This window comes from Alligator mississippiensis, chromosome 6 (genome assembly GCF_030867095.1).
Source record: "Alligator mississippiensis isolate rAllMis1 chromosome 6, rAllMis1, whole genome shotgun sequence".
Lineage (NCBI taxonomy): Eukaryota > Metazoa > Chordata > Crocodylia > Alligatoridae > Alligator > Alligator mississippiensis.
The window spans coordinates 78,709,913-78,724,415 of record NC_081829.1 but is presented as its reverse complement, the minus strand read 5'-3'; the positions used below and the strand labels follow the sequence as shown (position 1 = coordinate 78,724,415).

The window sequence follows — 14,503 nt, the reverse complement described above, 5'->3', positions numbered from 1 at the left end:
AGATCCTGGTGTTTCTTGTTTAACAACTGCACATTCATTGATAAAAAAAACCCCCAAATTTTCTCATTGAGCTACCCAAAATCTGTGTTCTTCTGCAATTAAAATGAAACAACACTATATAGACAGAGATCAATTGGGCAATGTTTTAATGACATATTTGCAATTTTAAAGCAATTTGGAAGCCTACCAGTGCTTCTATCATCAAAATAAAATTAATTCTAAATATCTATACACTTTGGCATTTGCTTTTGGTTTTTCTATTATAAAAGAATCAGAGTTGCTCCTGCCCCTTTTGCTCACCAGGATGTAGGTCAGTGAGCAACACTGATATGCTGGTACCCTACCCCTGCCCTTGTCCTTGCCCCTCACTCCCAACCCACAGCCCCACCAGTGCCCCTCACTCCTGACCCACAGCCCCTGACTACCCCCACTAGCTCCCTCTCTCCCCTCCCTCTCTCCCTCCCGGCAGCAGCTACATCCCAGCACCAGAACATGAGTCCAGCTGCAGCTGTCCCACCTGCCGCTTTGTGGCTCTGAGCAGTGCCAGCCCTTGCTGTTCTGCTCCCTGAACCTGTGCCCAGGCCCCAACAAGGCTCAGTGATGTCCATGACCAGGAGCACCCTCAGGCCAGGGCTTTATGTCCTAGCACTGGTGTTGGCACAGGGCAGGGATGCATCCCCTGTAGCCACAGCTCCCACTGGCAGGTCCTGTCCCATCCCGTCTGGCAGCTGAGCATGCAGGGTGTGAGACTTGTCGGGGATGTGAGGTATGGGGGGGTGGGTGTAGTAGTTTGGAGTGGTGTGGGGTTTGTGAGTGGATATGTGGATGGTGGATTTGTGGGGGTAATTTGGGAATATGAGGTTTCTGGGTGGATTGTGGGGGAGTTTGTAGGAGTGGGGGGACTGTATGGGGGTGGGGAGGGCTGCTCAGGAGGGATGGGTTCCCCACACGGTGTACAGCCCACTGACCCCTGACCCCCCTCTGCAGCAGCAGCAGCAGTTGTTGGGGCACTCATACCCACTCCTAGCAGAAACCCCCAGCAGTGCAGCACCACCACAGACCCAGGGGCTGTACATGGTACACGGCGCAGATGCAGACCACTGGCTTGCGCCTTTGGACAGAACCAGGCTGGCTCTTGCTGTCACCCAGGGTCCCAGCACAACATGCAGGGGCTGCACGCTTGGGCTGGGCTGGATCCTGTTTCCATATGCCCCGTCTACCATTGGGCTAGGCCAGCTCCATGGAGGCAGGACCCATCCTGGCCCAAGGGTATAAGGCCTCTGCATGTGGTGCTGGGAGCCCAGGTGACAGCAAAAGAATCCCAGGCCTGTCCAAGGATGTGAGCCAGTAGACTGGGCCCGTGCCATGCGCAAGCCCCAGGTCTGAGGTGGTGCCATGCACTGCATAGTCCTACTTATTGGGGACAGAGCCTGGGTCTGAGTCGCCACTGCAGCCTTGCCCCACTTCTATTGAGGCAGCATGCTGGAGCAGCAGGGGCACAGGGCAGCCATAGAGATGCTCTGGTGAGTGCCAGAGTGTCTCTCTGGAGGACCCAGCCTCTGGATTCTGCACTGCTTTTTCCCAGTGTGTTATTTTTTGATACTGGGATTTCCCAGTATCAAATTTAGAGTCCATGCTACAAATATGCAGCATGGGGAACATTGTTTTATTCTTATTGTGCCTCTTGGGACATCTTAAACTGCTCTGAGGTGCCACAACAGGAACATGCTTGCTTATCTGGATGCTGCCATGGTGTCAAAAGCTTTCTGGCCTGCTGTGAGCTTTCTGACTTTTTTGCAACAGAAGAATTGCTCTATTATTTTTCTATACTAAAAAAAAATTAGTGAAAGCTAAGAACTGTAATTTTTTAAAGTGTGCCTCAGGTCTAAAAAGGGTTGGGGACCATGGTTCTAAGTCAATGCTCACTTAAGACTTCACATATCTTATTTATTTGTTATCATTACTTTTAATTTAACAAATTATTTTTCTAGTGGTGTTTGAAGTGGGTCTTTGTAAAATTCAGGTTCTTATTCCCATTTTTTCAATGATTTCTGTTCTGGTCTTGCATTCCACAGTCTACAAGTATGTCTTAGTCTAGATTGCAAGCATTTTGAGCAGAGTCTGGTTATTTGACTCCATTTGCATTAAGCTTGGTACTATGGAAACAATTGAAGGCCATTTATTTGTGCAATATAAATAAATAATTAAAATAAATCAACAACAAAAAAGAAAAGAAAAAGAGAATGGAAACTATCCAAATAGTCTACATGGGTTTTTTTGAATGAATCTTTCCTGTGATATGAAGTTATATTAGGCAGAAGACGTTTTTATTTTTTTTAAATATTCTAGTTATCATGTTAAAAGTCTCTGATGAACAAGTTTAAGCACTGCACAAACAAGGCTACCTGCTGAGACATGTTAAAGGTACCTATCATACCATATCAAGTTGACAGGCATCATATTGTGTTTCTGATTATATTTAGTATTATAAAATTAACTTTTCTTAGTTTAATTTATTGTATATGTAATATGGATAAAATATTATTTATTTAGGCTAAAAGTTCACTATTCGTAGTTAGATTTACTAATGAGAATCAAAATATGATCAAAATCCCTAACTCTTTTCGTGCAGTTGTGAAACTGTTGGACAGAACTATTTATAGATTTGGGCCACAAGCAGGAGTTCATTTTAGTGGTGAAAATTTTCCATTGCTAAAAATGTTTCAGGAAAGAAAGCAGTGCAGGCATTCAGCCTGCAATCTCCCCCTCTTCCCTGCTTCTCATGCCTTCCCAAGACTACTTGGTAATGGTCTAAAGCAGTGGTTCCCAAACTCTGACACATTGTGCACCACCAGTTTAAAACGATACAACCTTAAGTACCACCAGCAAATTTTTCAGTTCAATCTTAAGTACCACTAGCAAATTTTTGTCATATAAAGCAATTATAACAAATCTGTTAATGCATACCACTGATAGGTTATCTGCGTATTGCTGGTACAAACTGGTGGACTAACCCCACACCACACGATCGCATACCACAGATTGGGAACCGGTGGTCTAGAGAGATCGTGAGGAACAGTGCTATTCCATTCCTCCCATTTCCAGGGATCCCAGTCAACTGGAGGGAGAGAAGTAATTGCCCTCCATGCAATTTCTCCATACTGAGGTGATCCTGGTCTGAAGAATACATGGGAGTCTTTCCCCCTACTTAGCTCCTCCTAGGACTGGAAGGAGGTAAGCAGCTGCCGTTCCTCATAACCTCTCCAGATCTGGGTGACTCTGGTCTTGGGAATGTGCTCTCCCAAGATGGAGACCTGAGAACAGCCTATGAAGCATACTCAAGTCTGCTCTAATCCATCAACTCTGCCTAATTGCCAATCTTTACTATGTCCAAGCTGGTGAGCTTGTTTTGTTAGCAGTGCTCCCAGGGCTGGAAGAGGGACCATCTACTCATACACTATGGGGTTCAATTTGTTTAACAACAGCCACTAAAGCTGGTGGACTAATGCTGCCTCACATGTGATGGACCTCTAACTTTTCCTGAGCCTGAGCCAATTCAACTAATTCTCTATGACACCAGACAGGACTCTGATTTTATAATTTGCTGCTGGTAGAACCTGTCCTCCCTTCCACAACACCCCCCACACAGATCAGGTGCCTGTGAGATTTTCATCTCTCGCTACTACCCTGTTTTACTTTACAGTTAGGGCTGCCAGGCTCTGGAATGGACTCCCAAGGGAGGTGGTGGTCTGTCCTACTTGGGGGTCTTCAAGAGGAGGCTGGACAGATATTTGGCTGGGGTGTTATGACCCTGCACTCGTTCCTGCCTGGGGCAAGGGGTCAGACCTTATGATCTGTTTAGGTCCTTTCTGACCTTAAGGACTATGAAACTACTTGTGGTCAAAAAAACAAAGATTAGCCTGTGTGTCCTCAGTAGAACAATTTAGGTGCAGTTTTCAGTTTAGCTCAATAAGCACTAGACAAAAATAAAGAGGACAGGGGGTAGCAAGGAGTCATTTGCATTTAATCATCCTTGGGTCAGTTCTCTAAATGCCTTTCATCCATGTTTTTCCCTATAGAGAATTGCTTTCCCATAATATTTTATTTATTTATGCAATTTATTTGCCACCCTTCCCAATAAGAGCCCAGGGCACCTTACAGCAACAGAAACAGAACGTAAAAGGTCTACATGATTAAATAAAACAAAATTGCAAAATAAAATAAAACAGGGACCAACTAAACAACATCTTGGCCTAGATGCCTGCCAAAACAGAAAGGTTTTAGCCAAGAGAAAATTAGCAAGGAAGATAATTTAGCAAAGAATTCACTAGTAGAAATTTTCACACAAACAAACAAACAAACAAACAATGAATTTCAAGCACACACAGAATAATTTTAAAAGAAACTGAATTTTGTATCTGCAGGGATAATGTCAGAAATCGTTTTTAAGTGTTATGAACATTCAGCTATCAGACCAAGACATGCAGTGTTATTTCTGTGTGCAACAACAGCAGTTTGAATATGCAGAATTTACTACCCACTCACAAAACATCCATAGATCAACACACAAATTTGAATAGTTTAAAAGCAATACCATTGAAAAACTCATAATGTGTCCATTCCAAGTTCATTGAAAACCTGATGTATGCAGGAAATAGAAAGGTAGGCAGAGGGGTAGGTAAAAGGAAAGCTTATGAAAACATCCCTGATTACAACTCCTGAATCTGAAATAGTTTAGCAGGTGGAACAGTGCCAGTAGCAATTCAGACTTTCCCACACAGCCATGCTTTTCCTATGTGCTTTAGCCCTACTGTGGAGCAATCACCGCTAGTGATAAGAATGACATTCAGTCTCCATCCATGCCCATTGAGTCCTTGGCCTCTCTGCCATCCAGTACCTCTGATTTTTTATTAATTTTTTTAGTGAGGGAAGAAATGACAAAGGCTGCCTTTTTTGTTAATAGTATGAATGGTTTCCTCAGGTTGTCAGGCAGCAATGACACTCTGCTGTTCCTCAGGGCGTGTTATTGTGATAGATAATACCCTAGTGACAGAGGCCAAAGCAAAAACCACAGCAGTGGAGCTGGTAGCATGCTCCCTTAACTCAGACTTAGTTGATAAATCAGGAGAACATGCACTGTCTGATAGACATAGGAGTGGCTTTCGCCATTAACTCTCTCTTTTAGTGTTAAAACTTTTTTTTTACTGCAAAAGGTCTAAAGAAAGCAAGAGAAAGGAATGAGCAGTTGCTGCCAGAAGCTATGTTTTCTTTTTCTTTTTAAATTTAAGATTTAGATATTGTTCATGCCTCCTTTGCTACTAAGTTAAGGACAAGAATATATTAATTGCAAAAGAAGCAGGACCATTATAATTAAGACTGAAAAAACAGTTTTTGTAGACACCTCTTATTATTCAATTGACTTCCAACTTGCTGAAATATTCTCATTCATTTCAGGCTGAAATCCTGTATACTTATGGTGATTCTATTCCATTTATTAAGGGTCTAAGTGGAGTTAGGTGCCTAAGAGCAATTCTATTCCACCCTTTCCAAGTCCCAAAAATCCATTAATGCATCTATTTTTGTAACACACCATCTTCTGACCCACAAGACAGTAAAAAAAAGCAGTGAGGAGGAGGACTTGAGCAGGGTGGAACATAATTACATTTAGGACATGTCTACCCATGTTGCTATAGTGATGTTACTGCTCTGTGATTTAGTACTTCTTTTTGGAAGTAGTAAATCATGATGGAATAACAGCACATCCTGCGCTGTGCACTAGGGCTGCGCAAAGATTCAGCCACCAATTTGATTTGGCGGAGATTCGGCCAATTCAGCGGCCAAATCTCTGATTCCAAATCGAATCAGGAGACCCTTTAATCTCTCCGAATCAAACAAGAACCCTCCAAATCAATTTGAAGAGATTATGAAAGATTCAATGATCCAGACTGTTTTTTCTACATACCTCAAGGTACCAGGCGGCTCATGTACACTGAGATGCTGGGGCAGATGGAGCATCTCGTAGGAGCACGGGGAGGGGTCCCCAACACACTTGGCAGTGGACCCAGAAGTGGACCAGAAGCACTTCCGGTCCACTTCTGGGTCCACCACGGAGCACGCAGACAATCTACCCCTTCACCCCCCAGCTCAGCGACTGGTGCCTCCTCGATCTGGGGGGACACCTGGGGTCCCCCTGTGACTGATCGCTGAGCTGGGTCAGTGCAAGAGGGTTCCCCCACATGCTTGGCGGTGGACCCAGGCACTTTTGGTCCACTTCTGGGTTTGCCACTGAGCACTTGGGGGCTCCCCTTCTCACTCCTGTGAGAAATTCCATCCACCCCACCATCACAGCATTCATGAGCCACACCTGGTACCTTGAGGTATGTAGAAAAAACTTTTAAAGCTGTGTCTATGGCTGAATCACTGATTCTCTGAATGAGCATCATATCTTCACATTCGGATTCATTCAAATTGAATCAGGACAGGGATCCAAATCAACTAATCGAATCACTGTCCCTGATTTGGGCCAAATCTGAATCCGAATTGAATACAGCCCATTTCACGCACCCCTACTGTGCACACTGCACATGATTATTTTTAGCAGCTACTTTGCCATAGCAGCACACTATAATTGGGGGAGCACATCACTGCAACGAAGTAGTCACTGGTCATATGTAGACCCCCATGGACTCTACATCACCATAGCATGTTGCTACAGCTATGTAGTGGCATATGTAAATGCACCCATAAGCACTTAAATCCACTTGCATGTCTAACAGGTGGAATAAAATCTGGCTGTAATGCTCCTGCTTATCTGACACTGGGATTTTCTTGACTGTCTGCCAAGTTAGGCCTCTCCTGAAACTCACCTGCCATGACTTTGATGATAACAAAATGAATAGGTGGGGTTTAGTGTTGTTAATACAGAGGTCCCACTTGGGGTACTCACGGATCCAAGAGCAGTTGACGAAGGGGGCTCCATCTTCCCTACACCCCGAGCTACATGCCAGCTGTCAATGTTGAGATGATGGAATATGATGCAGGATTCTGGCCTGATCCGGATTGTGTCTGAGGCAGTCCTGACAGCACTTCCTGGCCTTATCAGGATTGCTAACTTGCCTTTTGCATACAAGGGGTTAACCTTTGGGTTGAGTCCCACTTTTAGGACTCAGGGTGTCCTGGTCCATCCTTCCAACAAAATAAAGGGAAAAAAACAAAAAATGAAAGAAACAAAGAAAAACCTATGCCCTGGAGGGTTGCCCCTATTCTGGTTAATGCCCTTTTCAGTCTGCAGGCAACTCTCCCAGCTCCCCAAGGATGCTGGATCAGCTTATTGATTGAGGTTTCACTTCCTTGCCTCAGGTTCATGAAACCTACTCAGCTCCACACAAACTGAGCCCCAGAGGCTCTGACACCTCACTGCCTACGTGTCCCAAGTCTGCCTCCACTTTGGCCATAGTTAGCCCAGAGGTAGACTCTCCTTTCCTCTCCCCAGCACTCCAGGTGTCTTTTAAATTCCCCACGGTGGTGCCAGTAGCTGACATCATCAGCTTAGTGCCATGCAACTTGATTGGCAGCTGGATTTTAAACCATGGTGGCAGTGGCAGTGCTGTTCATCATGGCTCCGTCACTTCCAGCCTGGGAGGTAAGTTTTCTGTTTTGTTGGGGGCTTACTCAGCCCATCCAGGGTTCCTAGGGTTGCTCATGAGGCTTCTTCGGCCCCTTTCATTACACTGGCCCTTAGCCTGAAGGTGAAGAGTTTGAGAAAGTTTAAATATAACTAGCCCCATGGTTTGAGTGAAAAGCAAATAGGGAAAAATGTAATTAGTATATCAAATTTAAAAAGTGACTTTTTCATTTTGTTAAATACACATATATGAGAAATAGCTGAGGCCATTTAGCCTGAAATTACTCCCATTTCTTCTAGAATAAGAAGTGATTTATAAATTTATGAGTATTTGAGAACTGTTTACCAAGTAAACTGATTAAGGACTAAACTGTGCCTGGGATAGTTATAGCCATGATGGAAGCACAGTAAAGAGTAAAAACTAGATCACCCTTGCATGACTTCACGACTGCATATCATTATTCAGAAGAGCACTGATCCACCTTTCCCAATGTACTATGTAACTCAACAATGTTAAAATCATGGACCACTTGCTTTTCCATTTCCAACAAAGGAGGAAGTTGTGCAGGGCATTCCTTGGTTACATTCACTAAAGTTGTTGTTTGTCTGTTGTAGATGTACATGACTATTTCCCTAGTTTTATTCCTGTGGCACATTATATGCACAGCCCCTTAACACGGGTTTCATACTAAGTACAAAATCTATTTCTACCGATAGCTACACTGTCCATTTAGTTGCAAACATTTTAGCTCCAGATTTCACACAGTTGGTGCATCTACCCAAGATGCTTTACTCAAGATTAAAGCTAATTACTGCACAGTAAGCATCACCATCTACATGTGCAGAAATTTACTAGGTACATCTACACAAGATGCTTTACTGAATAGTAGGCCTGTGCAAAGTGGCTAGTATTCAGTTTGGATTCGGATTTGGCCAATTCGGGGAACAGTGATTAGATTCCGTGATTTGAATTATTGTCCCAAATCAATTCAAATCACTGTCGCTGAATCATCCAAATCTCTGAATCAAACAGGTCCCATCCCCCACCCACTCTCCCAGCCCCATCAATGGCTGCCCCACCTGGCTCCAGTGTCCCAGCACTTAAAAAAAAAAAAAGCCCCGCACTCACCGGATCCTGCCAGGTGGGGTGGTGATCCCCGCTGCCCTCCTCTGCCCTGTGCTGCATGGGGGGGCCCTGATGGCTACTACAGCAGCCGGTGAGTATGGGGCTTTTTTTTTTTTTCTTTTTTTTTTTAAGCACCAGGATGCTGGGGCCAGGCAAGGTAGCTGATGGGGCTGGGAGAGTGGCAGGGGCCAGGGGGCACTCAGGGGCAGCAGGAGCAGGCAGAGAATTGGGCCTGGCAGGGGTTCCCCCATGGTCCTCTCCTCCGTCCTCCAGCCCACCCCCTCCGCCCTCTACTTACCAGTACAGAATCTGGGACCAGCTCCCTGTGACAGTGAGTGGGGACTGCCCAAATCGCCAAATCTCCTCTGAAGCTTTTCTGAATTGATTTGGAGGCTTCAAATCAATTCAGACCTTTTTATTGGTTTCACAGTTCGATTCAGATTTGAAGATTTGGCCACCGAATTGGGCCAAATCTCCTCCAAATTGAATCAGTAACGAAAGCTTCAAATGGTGCTACTGCACAGTAATGTAGTTTACTATGCAGTAAGCATGCGCGTCTACATGTGCACACACTTACTGCACAGTAAACCTCACTAATCATGAGTAAATTTGCTACCTGCAAATGTAAATAGCAAATTTACTTGCAATTCCTTATTGTGCAGTGGTGCTAGTGTAGAGACCTGACTGGGAGCAAATCTGGTCCCAGTCAGGTGGCCACCAGAGGGCAGAAGATTGCTCCCTGCTCCCAGGAGTGGCCTGCTGTGCAGGCGGGTTCTGCCACCAGAGTCCGGGTGGGGACTATGATCCCCTGCTCCGGCAACAGGGAGCTGCAAGTCACCTGCTCTGAGATTGCAATCTGGGAGTGGGGGCTGGGAGATCCTTATCTCCCAGTCCCCACTTCCCCATTACAATCGGGGAGCAGGGGGCTTGGAGATCCTTTTCTCGCAGAGCCAGTTCTGTGACCATGGGGCCGGCACTGAGAGATCCTTATCTCCCAGTGCCAGCTTCATGTGCCCATTGCCAGCCCTGTGACCATGAAGCTGGTGCTGGGAGCTTCCTGCCGGCAGGGGCTGGGGAGCCTGTTCCCTGCCCAGCTCGATGATTGTGGAGCTGGATGGGGAACAGCTCCCTAGCCCAGTCCCTGCCCAGCTCTGTGATCATGGAGCTGAGTGGGGAACACACTCCCCAGCCCCCACCCCATGATCTGGTGATTGAAATGTGGGAGCTAGCTTCTAGTTGCCCCACTGGTGAATAGGGGCAGAAGGCTGGAACCTGCCCTTCCTCTGCAGCTCTTTCCAACTCCTCTGCCCCTGACAGGGGAACCAGGGCCAGGAGTTCTCTGCTGCCAGGGCAAGGGGACATTGTCCTCACCCCAGCAGCAGGCAGCCCCCCAGGGGCAGGGTGCAATGTTTCAGCTCTGGCCAAGAAACAGGTGTGTCCTAGCCCGGTGCTTCCTGCCACCCCCTGGCCTAGCACCCAGGGGGGCCTAGAGCTCCCCCCGGTGGTGGTAGGCACCTATTGTAGGACCCCAGGAAGTGTGAGCCGTTTGCTGCCCTTAGCAGCAAAACTGTTCTCACATCCCTGCATGTGCAGACACTTGCCCAGGATAGTTTACTCTACAGTATTTTACTCTAGAGTAAACTGCTCCCATATTCTTTGCATGTGTTGATGTGCCACTGTATCTAAAATAATCTGGTGAAATTAATATTATGTGAGGAAGTTCTGATGCTTGGTGATAAGTTCCTACAGAGTTCCCGAAATTCAGAAGACTGGAATTCCTTTTCACCTCCTTAGGCATCTAAGTAAGCTTTACCTTTGCCCCTCAGAAATACAACTCTTCAACATCTGCAATCCTGAAGAGTTTGGGAGCTCTGCTGAAACTTACTTTCTCTCTCAGACTGAACATACTCAGTTTTTTTTTACCGGTATTCTGCATCTGGCTTGTAGTCTAACCTCTTTATCATTTTTATTTTCAGCCCTAGATCTTCTCCAGTTTCTCTACAACCTTTTTACAATGGTGCTCCCAGAACCTGACACAGTTCTACAGCTGAAGCCATTTCAGCAGTGCTATGCAATGAGTAGGCAGTACTAATATGCTATACCAGGCACCTTTTTATAACTGCAACTAATGTGCTGTATCACCAAGGTTTCAAACACCAGGTTTCAGGAAACAAGCAAGGTAAGTTTTTTTCTTCTTATTTCACACCAATAGCCAACTGACGGGTCATCATTACTTTAAGTAATTGAGAAATTAAAGTAATGCCCAATTTACTAAGTTTAAAACATTATTGAGAATAAATGGCTTTGCTGTTAATGCAAATTGATATTGTTAGTGAATGAAATCAGCATGCAAAGTGCTTAGAACTTAAAAATACAACAGCATACTGGTTATTCATTTTGTGTTAAGATTCCTGTGCATTTTTGCTTTCAGTGTGGCTTGTGATGTTATATATAATATAATGGAAATGAAATCCATGCCTAATATACTTAGCTTCTGAAGTTAAAATGAAAAACACAGGCTGGACTCTCTAATTGTTGCTGTTCTGTACAATTTGCTGTGTGTTGCAGAAGCAGGAACACAGAATTGTGTTATGGGGCATCCAAAACAAGTCTGTATTAAGTATACAACAACAGTAGTTTTTCCTATTGCCCCAAGCAGAAGAAATTTGAATGAGACATTTGTGCAGTAATGAGACAGCAAATAAATAAAAAAAGATCCCAAACCCTATAATAGAAACAACCCCAAAATGAGAGACTGACAAGACTGATGTAAGCAATCAGTGGAGGAGGATTTTGTCCATACAGCTTGACTAACACATTTCACTCCTAAGCTTTGATATCCCCATTACCTGATTCTGGGCTTCTCTAGAGCAAAGTACTAATCATGTTGAATGGCCAGTTTTGTGACGTTATATCTTTTTATTAACAAGAAAGCTGTGTTCAAAACTTTTACAAAGCCTATTTTGAAAATCCAGTATCAGTGAAATAAAGAGTCTACAAAGAGCAACAAGTTTTAATAAACACAATCATTTTCCCATGAAAATAACAGTACTTTCATATAAGGTAAAGGTTTAGAGAGTGTTGGGAGATGATTGTCACATATACAGTTGAAGCTCCCCCCATTCATTTATGCTAACCTCTAATCATGAGAGGTACATGGTTATTTCATGATCTTGGGTTGATCTGAATCATGACAAGAAGCTGGCGCAAGGACTTGGAAGTTTAGGGGGTGGGGGGAAAAGGCTCTGCAGCTAATGGAAAATGTGTGCTCCAATTTACTGTAGCTGAGGATCTCACCCACTGTAGGAATTAGGGCAAGAGACCAGCATAATTGAGGTGGATATCCAAAACTGCTAATATTCTAAGCCACAAGAGAAAAATGGAGAAAACATGAATATTTAATTCTGTAGAGATATTTCAGGAACAGGAAACTTTTGATGCCAGATTTTCAAACAAGTTGCAGATTACTTGACTGGATGGTTTGTTTGGACTTTCACACGCTTTACACAATCACTTGTAACTCACTTTTGTTCGGATTCTTTCCATCTATACTATTTTATGCATATCAGTTCTATCATGCATATAGATATAATTTACATACACAAATGTTGGGCAGAAATTACATTTGCAAGTGTCTAGGTGCACAAATTTGGGTGCATACAAAAAGAAGCCACATTTTGAATATGTGTCCCTTGTTGCCTGAAGGGAAAAAAGTCAGTGGCAAGTTTAGAATAGATTGTTTTAGTAATATAACTTAGAAGACTTATATGCATTTCAGTATAAAATATTTGTTATTTGATTCAAATTACTGGAAGCAAATATTGACTATTGTTTCTTAATTGTTTTTAATTATTTATTTTGAATATTTTGATACTCAAGTAAATTAATGCTAAAGCATTTCTCTGTTTGTGCCAAATCAGTGCTTCCCAGTAGGAAGTTAGTCCATCTTTGCAAGCAAGCTTTCATTCTCAGTAGGCAGTCCATTTCTGTAGAGTGCCATTAAGTTAATTTCAAAAAGAACCAGTAAAGGTATATGGAGCAGGCAGTAATAGCATGGAAAATATCCAAAATTACTAGACCCCAGCAACAGAACTTAGATGCCATTTTCATGCACTAATAATTTGTAGTTTACATATTGAAGGTAACTATAAACTGACTACTTTCTTGGTTAAGTCTTGCAGGTAATTGCAAATACATTGTTAGCTACCTACCTTTTAACATTTGAAAATAGTCTTTCAAAAAAAATCCTATTTATGAATCATTATCAAAAGCAGTACAGATATTCTGTGTCACCCAGATTCCTTAATTTAATTGTAATCAAAATGTGAAAGTATATAGAGCAGATTTTAAGGCAAGTTTATATAGCTGGAGATTTAAAAGTGCTGCTTAACATTGCAATCGGATTGGTTAAATTACTGTCCTAGGAATGCATGATTTGTGAATATTGCCATACATCCTTAGGTACATACAAGAAAAATAAAATTTTCCAAACCAGAAGAGCCTTCTAAGTATTATTATTTATTTTAGTTCAAAAATAAATTTATTGACAAAATAAAACATATCCAACAGTATTACTTCTAAGAGGATTCCTTACTTCTAAGGAATTCTATATTTTCACTTCAATTTTATCTCCAACAGCTACTATTTGGACTGCTTTCATAAAATACCCATTGGTATAAATCCCTGCAGCAAACAGATCAATTTAAACAGGAGGAGGCTGAAAAAAGGAATCTTTCACTATTCATGAAGGATATCGATATCCTGGCATTCAAAACAATTTTTATTGTTCAGCCTAGTTTCAAAGAGATCATTTAGGACAAAACAAATATCTTATTCATAGATTCATAGATGTTAGGGTCGGAAGGGACCTCAATAGATCATCGAATCCGACCCCCTGCATAAGCAGGAAAGAGTGCTGGGTCTAGATGACCCCAGCTAGATACTCATCTAACCTCCTCTTGAAGACCCCCAGGGTAGGGGAGAGCACCACCTCCCTTGGGAGCCCGTTCCAGACCTTGGCCATTCGAACTGTGAAGAAGCTCTTCCTAATGTCCAATCTAAATCTGCTCTCTGCTAGCTTGTGGCCATTATTTCTTGTAACCCCTGGGGGCGCCTTGGTGAATAAATACTCACCAATTCCCTTCTGTGCCCCCGTGATGAACTTATAGGCAGCACAAGGTCACCTCTCAACCTTCTCTTGCGGAGGCTGAAAAGGTCCAGTTTCTCTAGTCTCTCCTCGTAGGGCTTGGTCTGCAGGTCCTTTACCATACGAGTTGCCCTTCTCTGGACCCTCTCCAGGTTATCCGCATCCTTCTTGAAGTGTGGCGCCCAGAATTGCATGCAGTACTCCAACTGCGGTCTGACCAGCGCCCTATAGAGGGGAAGTATCACCTCCCTGGACCTATTCGTCATGCATCTGCTGATGCATGATAAAGTGCCATTGGCTTTTCTGATGGCTTCGTCACACTGCCAGCTCATGTTCATCTTGGAGTCCACTAGGACTCCAAGATCCCTTTCCACCTCTGTGCCACCCAGCAGGTCATTCCCTAGGCTGTAGGTGTGCTGGACATTTTTCCTCCCTAGGTGCAGCACTTTGCATTTCTCCTTGTTGAACTGCATCCTGTTGTTTTCTGCCCACTTGTCCAACCTATTCAGGTCTGCCTGCAGCTGTTCCCTGCCCTCCGGTGTGTCCACTTCTCCCCATAGCTTTGTGTCATCTGCAAACTTGGACAGAGTACATTTCACTCCCTCGT

General features: G+C 43.7%; 2 long non-coding RNA genes across 3 annotated transcripts in view; one reads left to right on the top strand and one right to left on the bottom strand.

The window, feature by feature from the left end:
* The window catches only part of LOC102564701 (uncharacterized), a 144,153-nt gene that overhangs the window by 47,426 nt on the left and 82,224 nt on the right, over positions 1-14,503 (bottom strand). The window lies entirely within an intron of this gene.
* Positions 10,650-14,503, top strand: part of LOC109282076 (uncharacterized) — a 114,120-nt gene continuing 110,266 nt past the window's right edge. The window contains exon 1 of the long non-coding RNA XR_009463103.1: positions 10,650-10,929. This is a non-coding gene — a long non-coding RNA (uncharacterized LOC109282076). The remainder of the gene's footprint in view (positions 10,930-14,503) is intronic.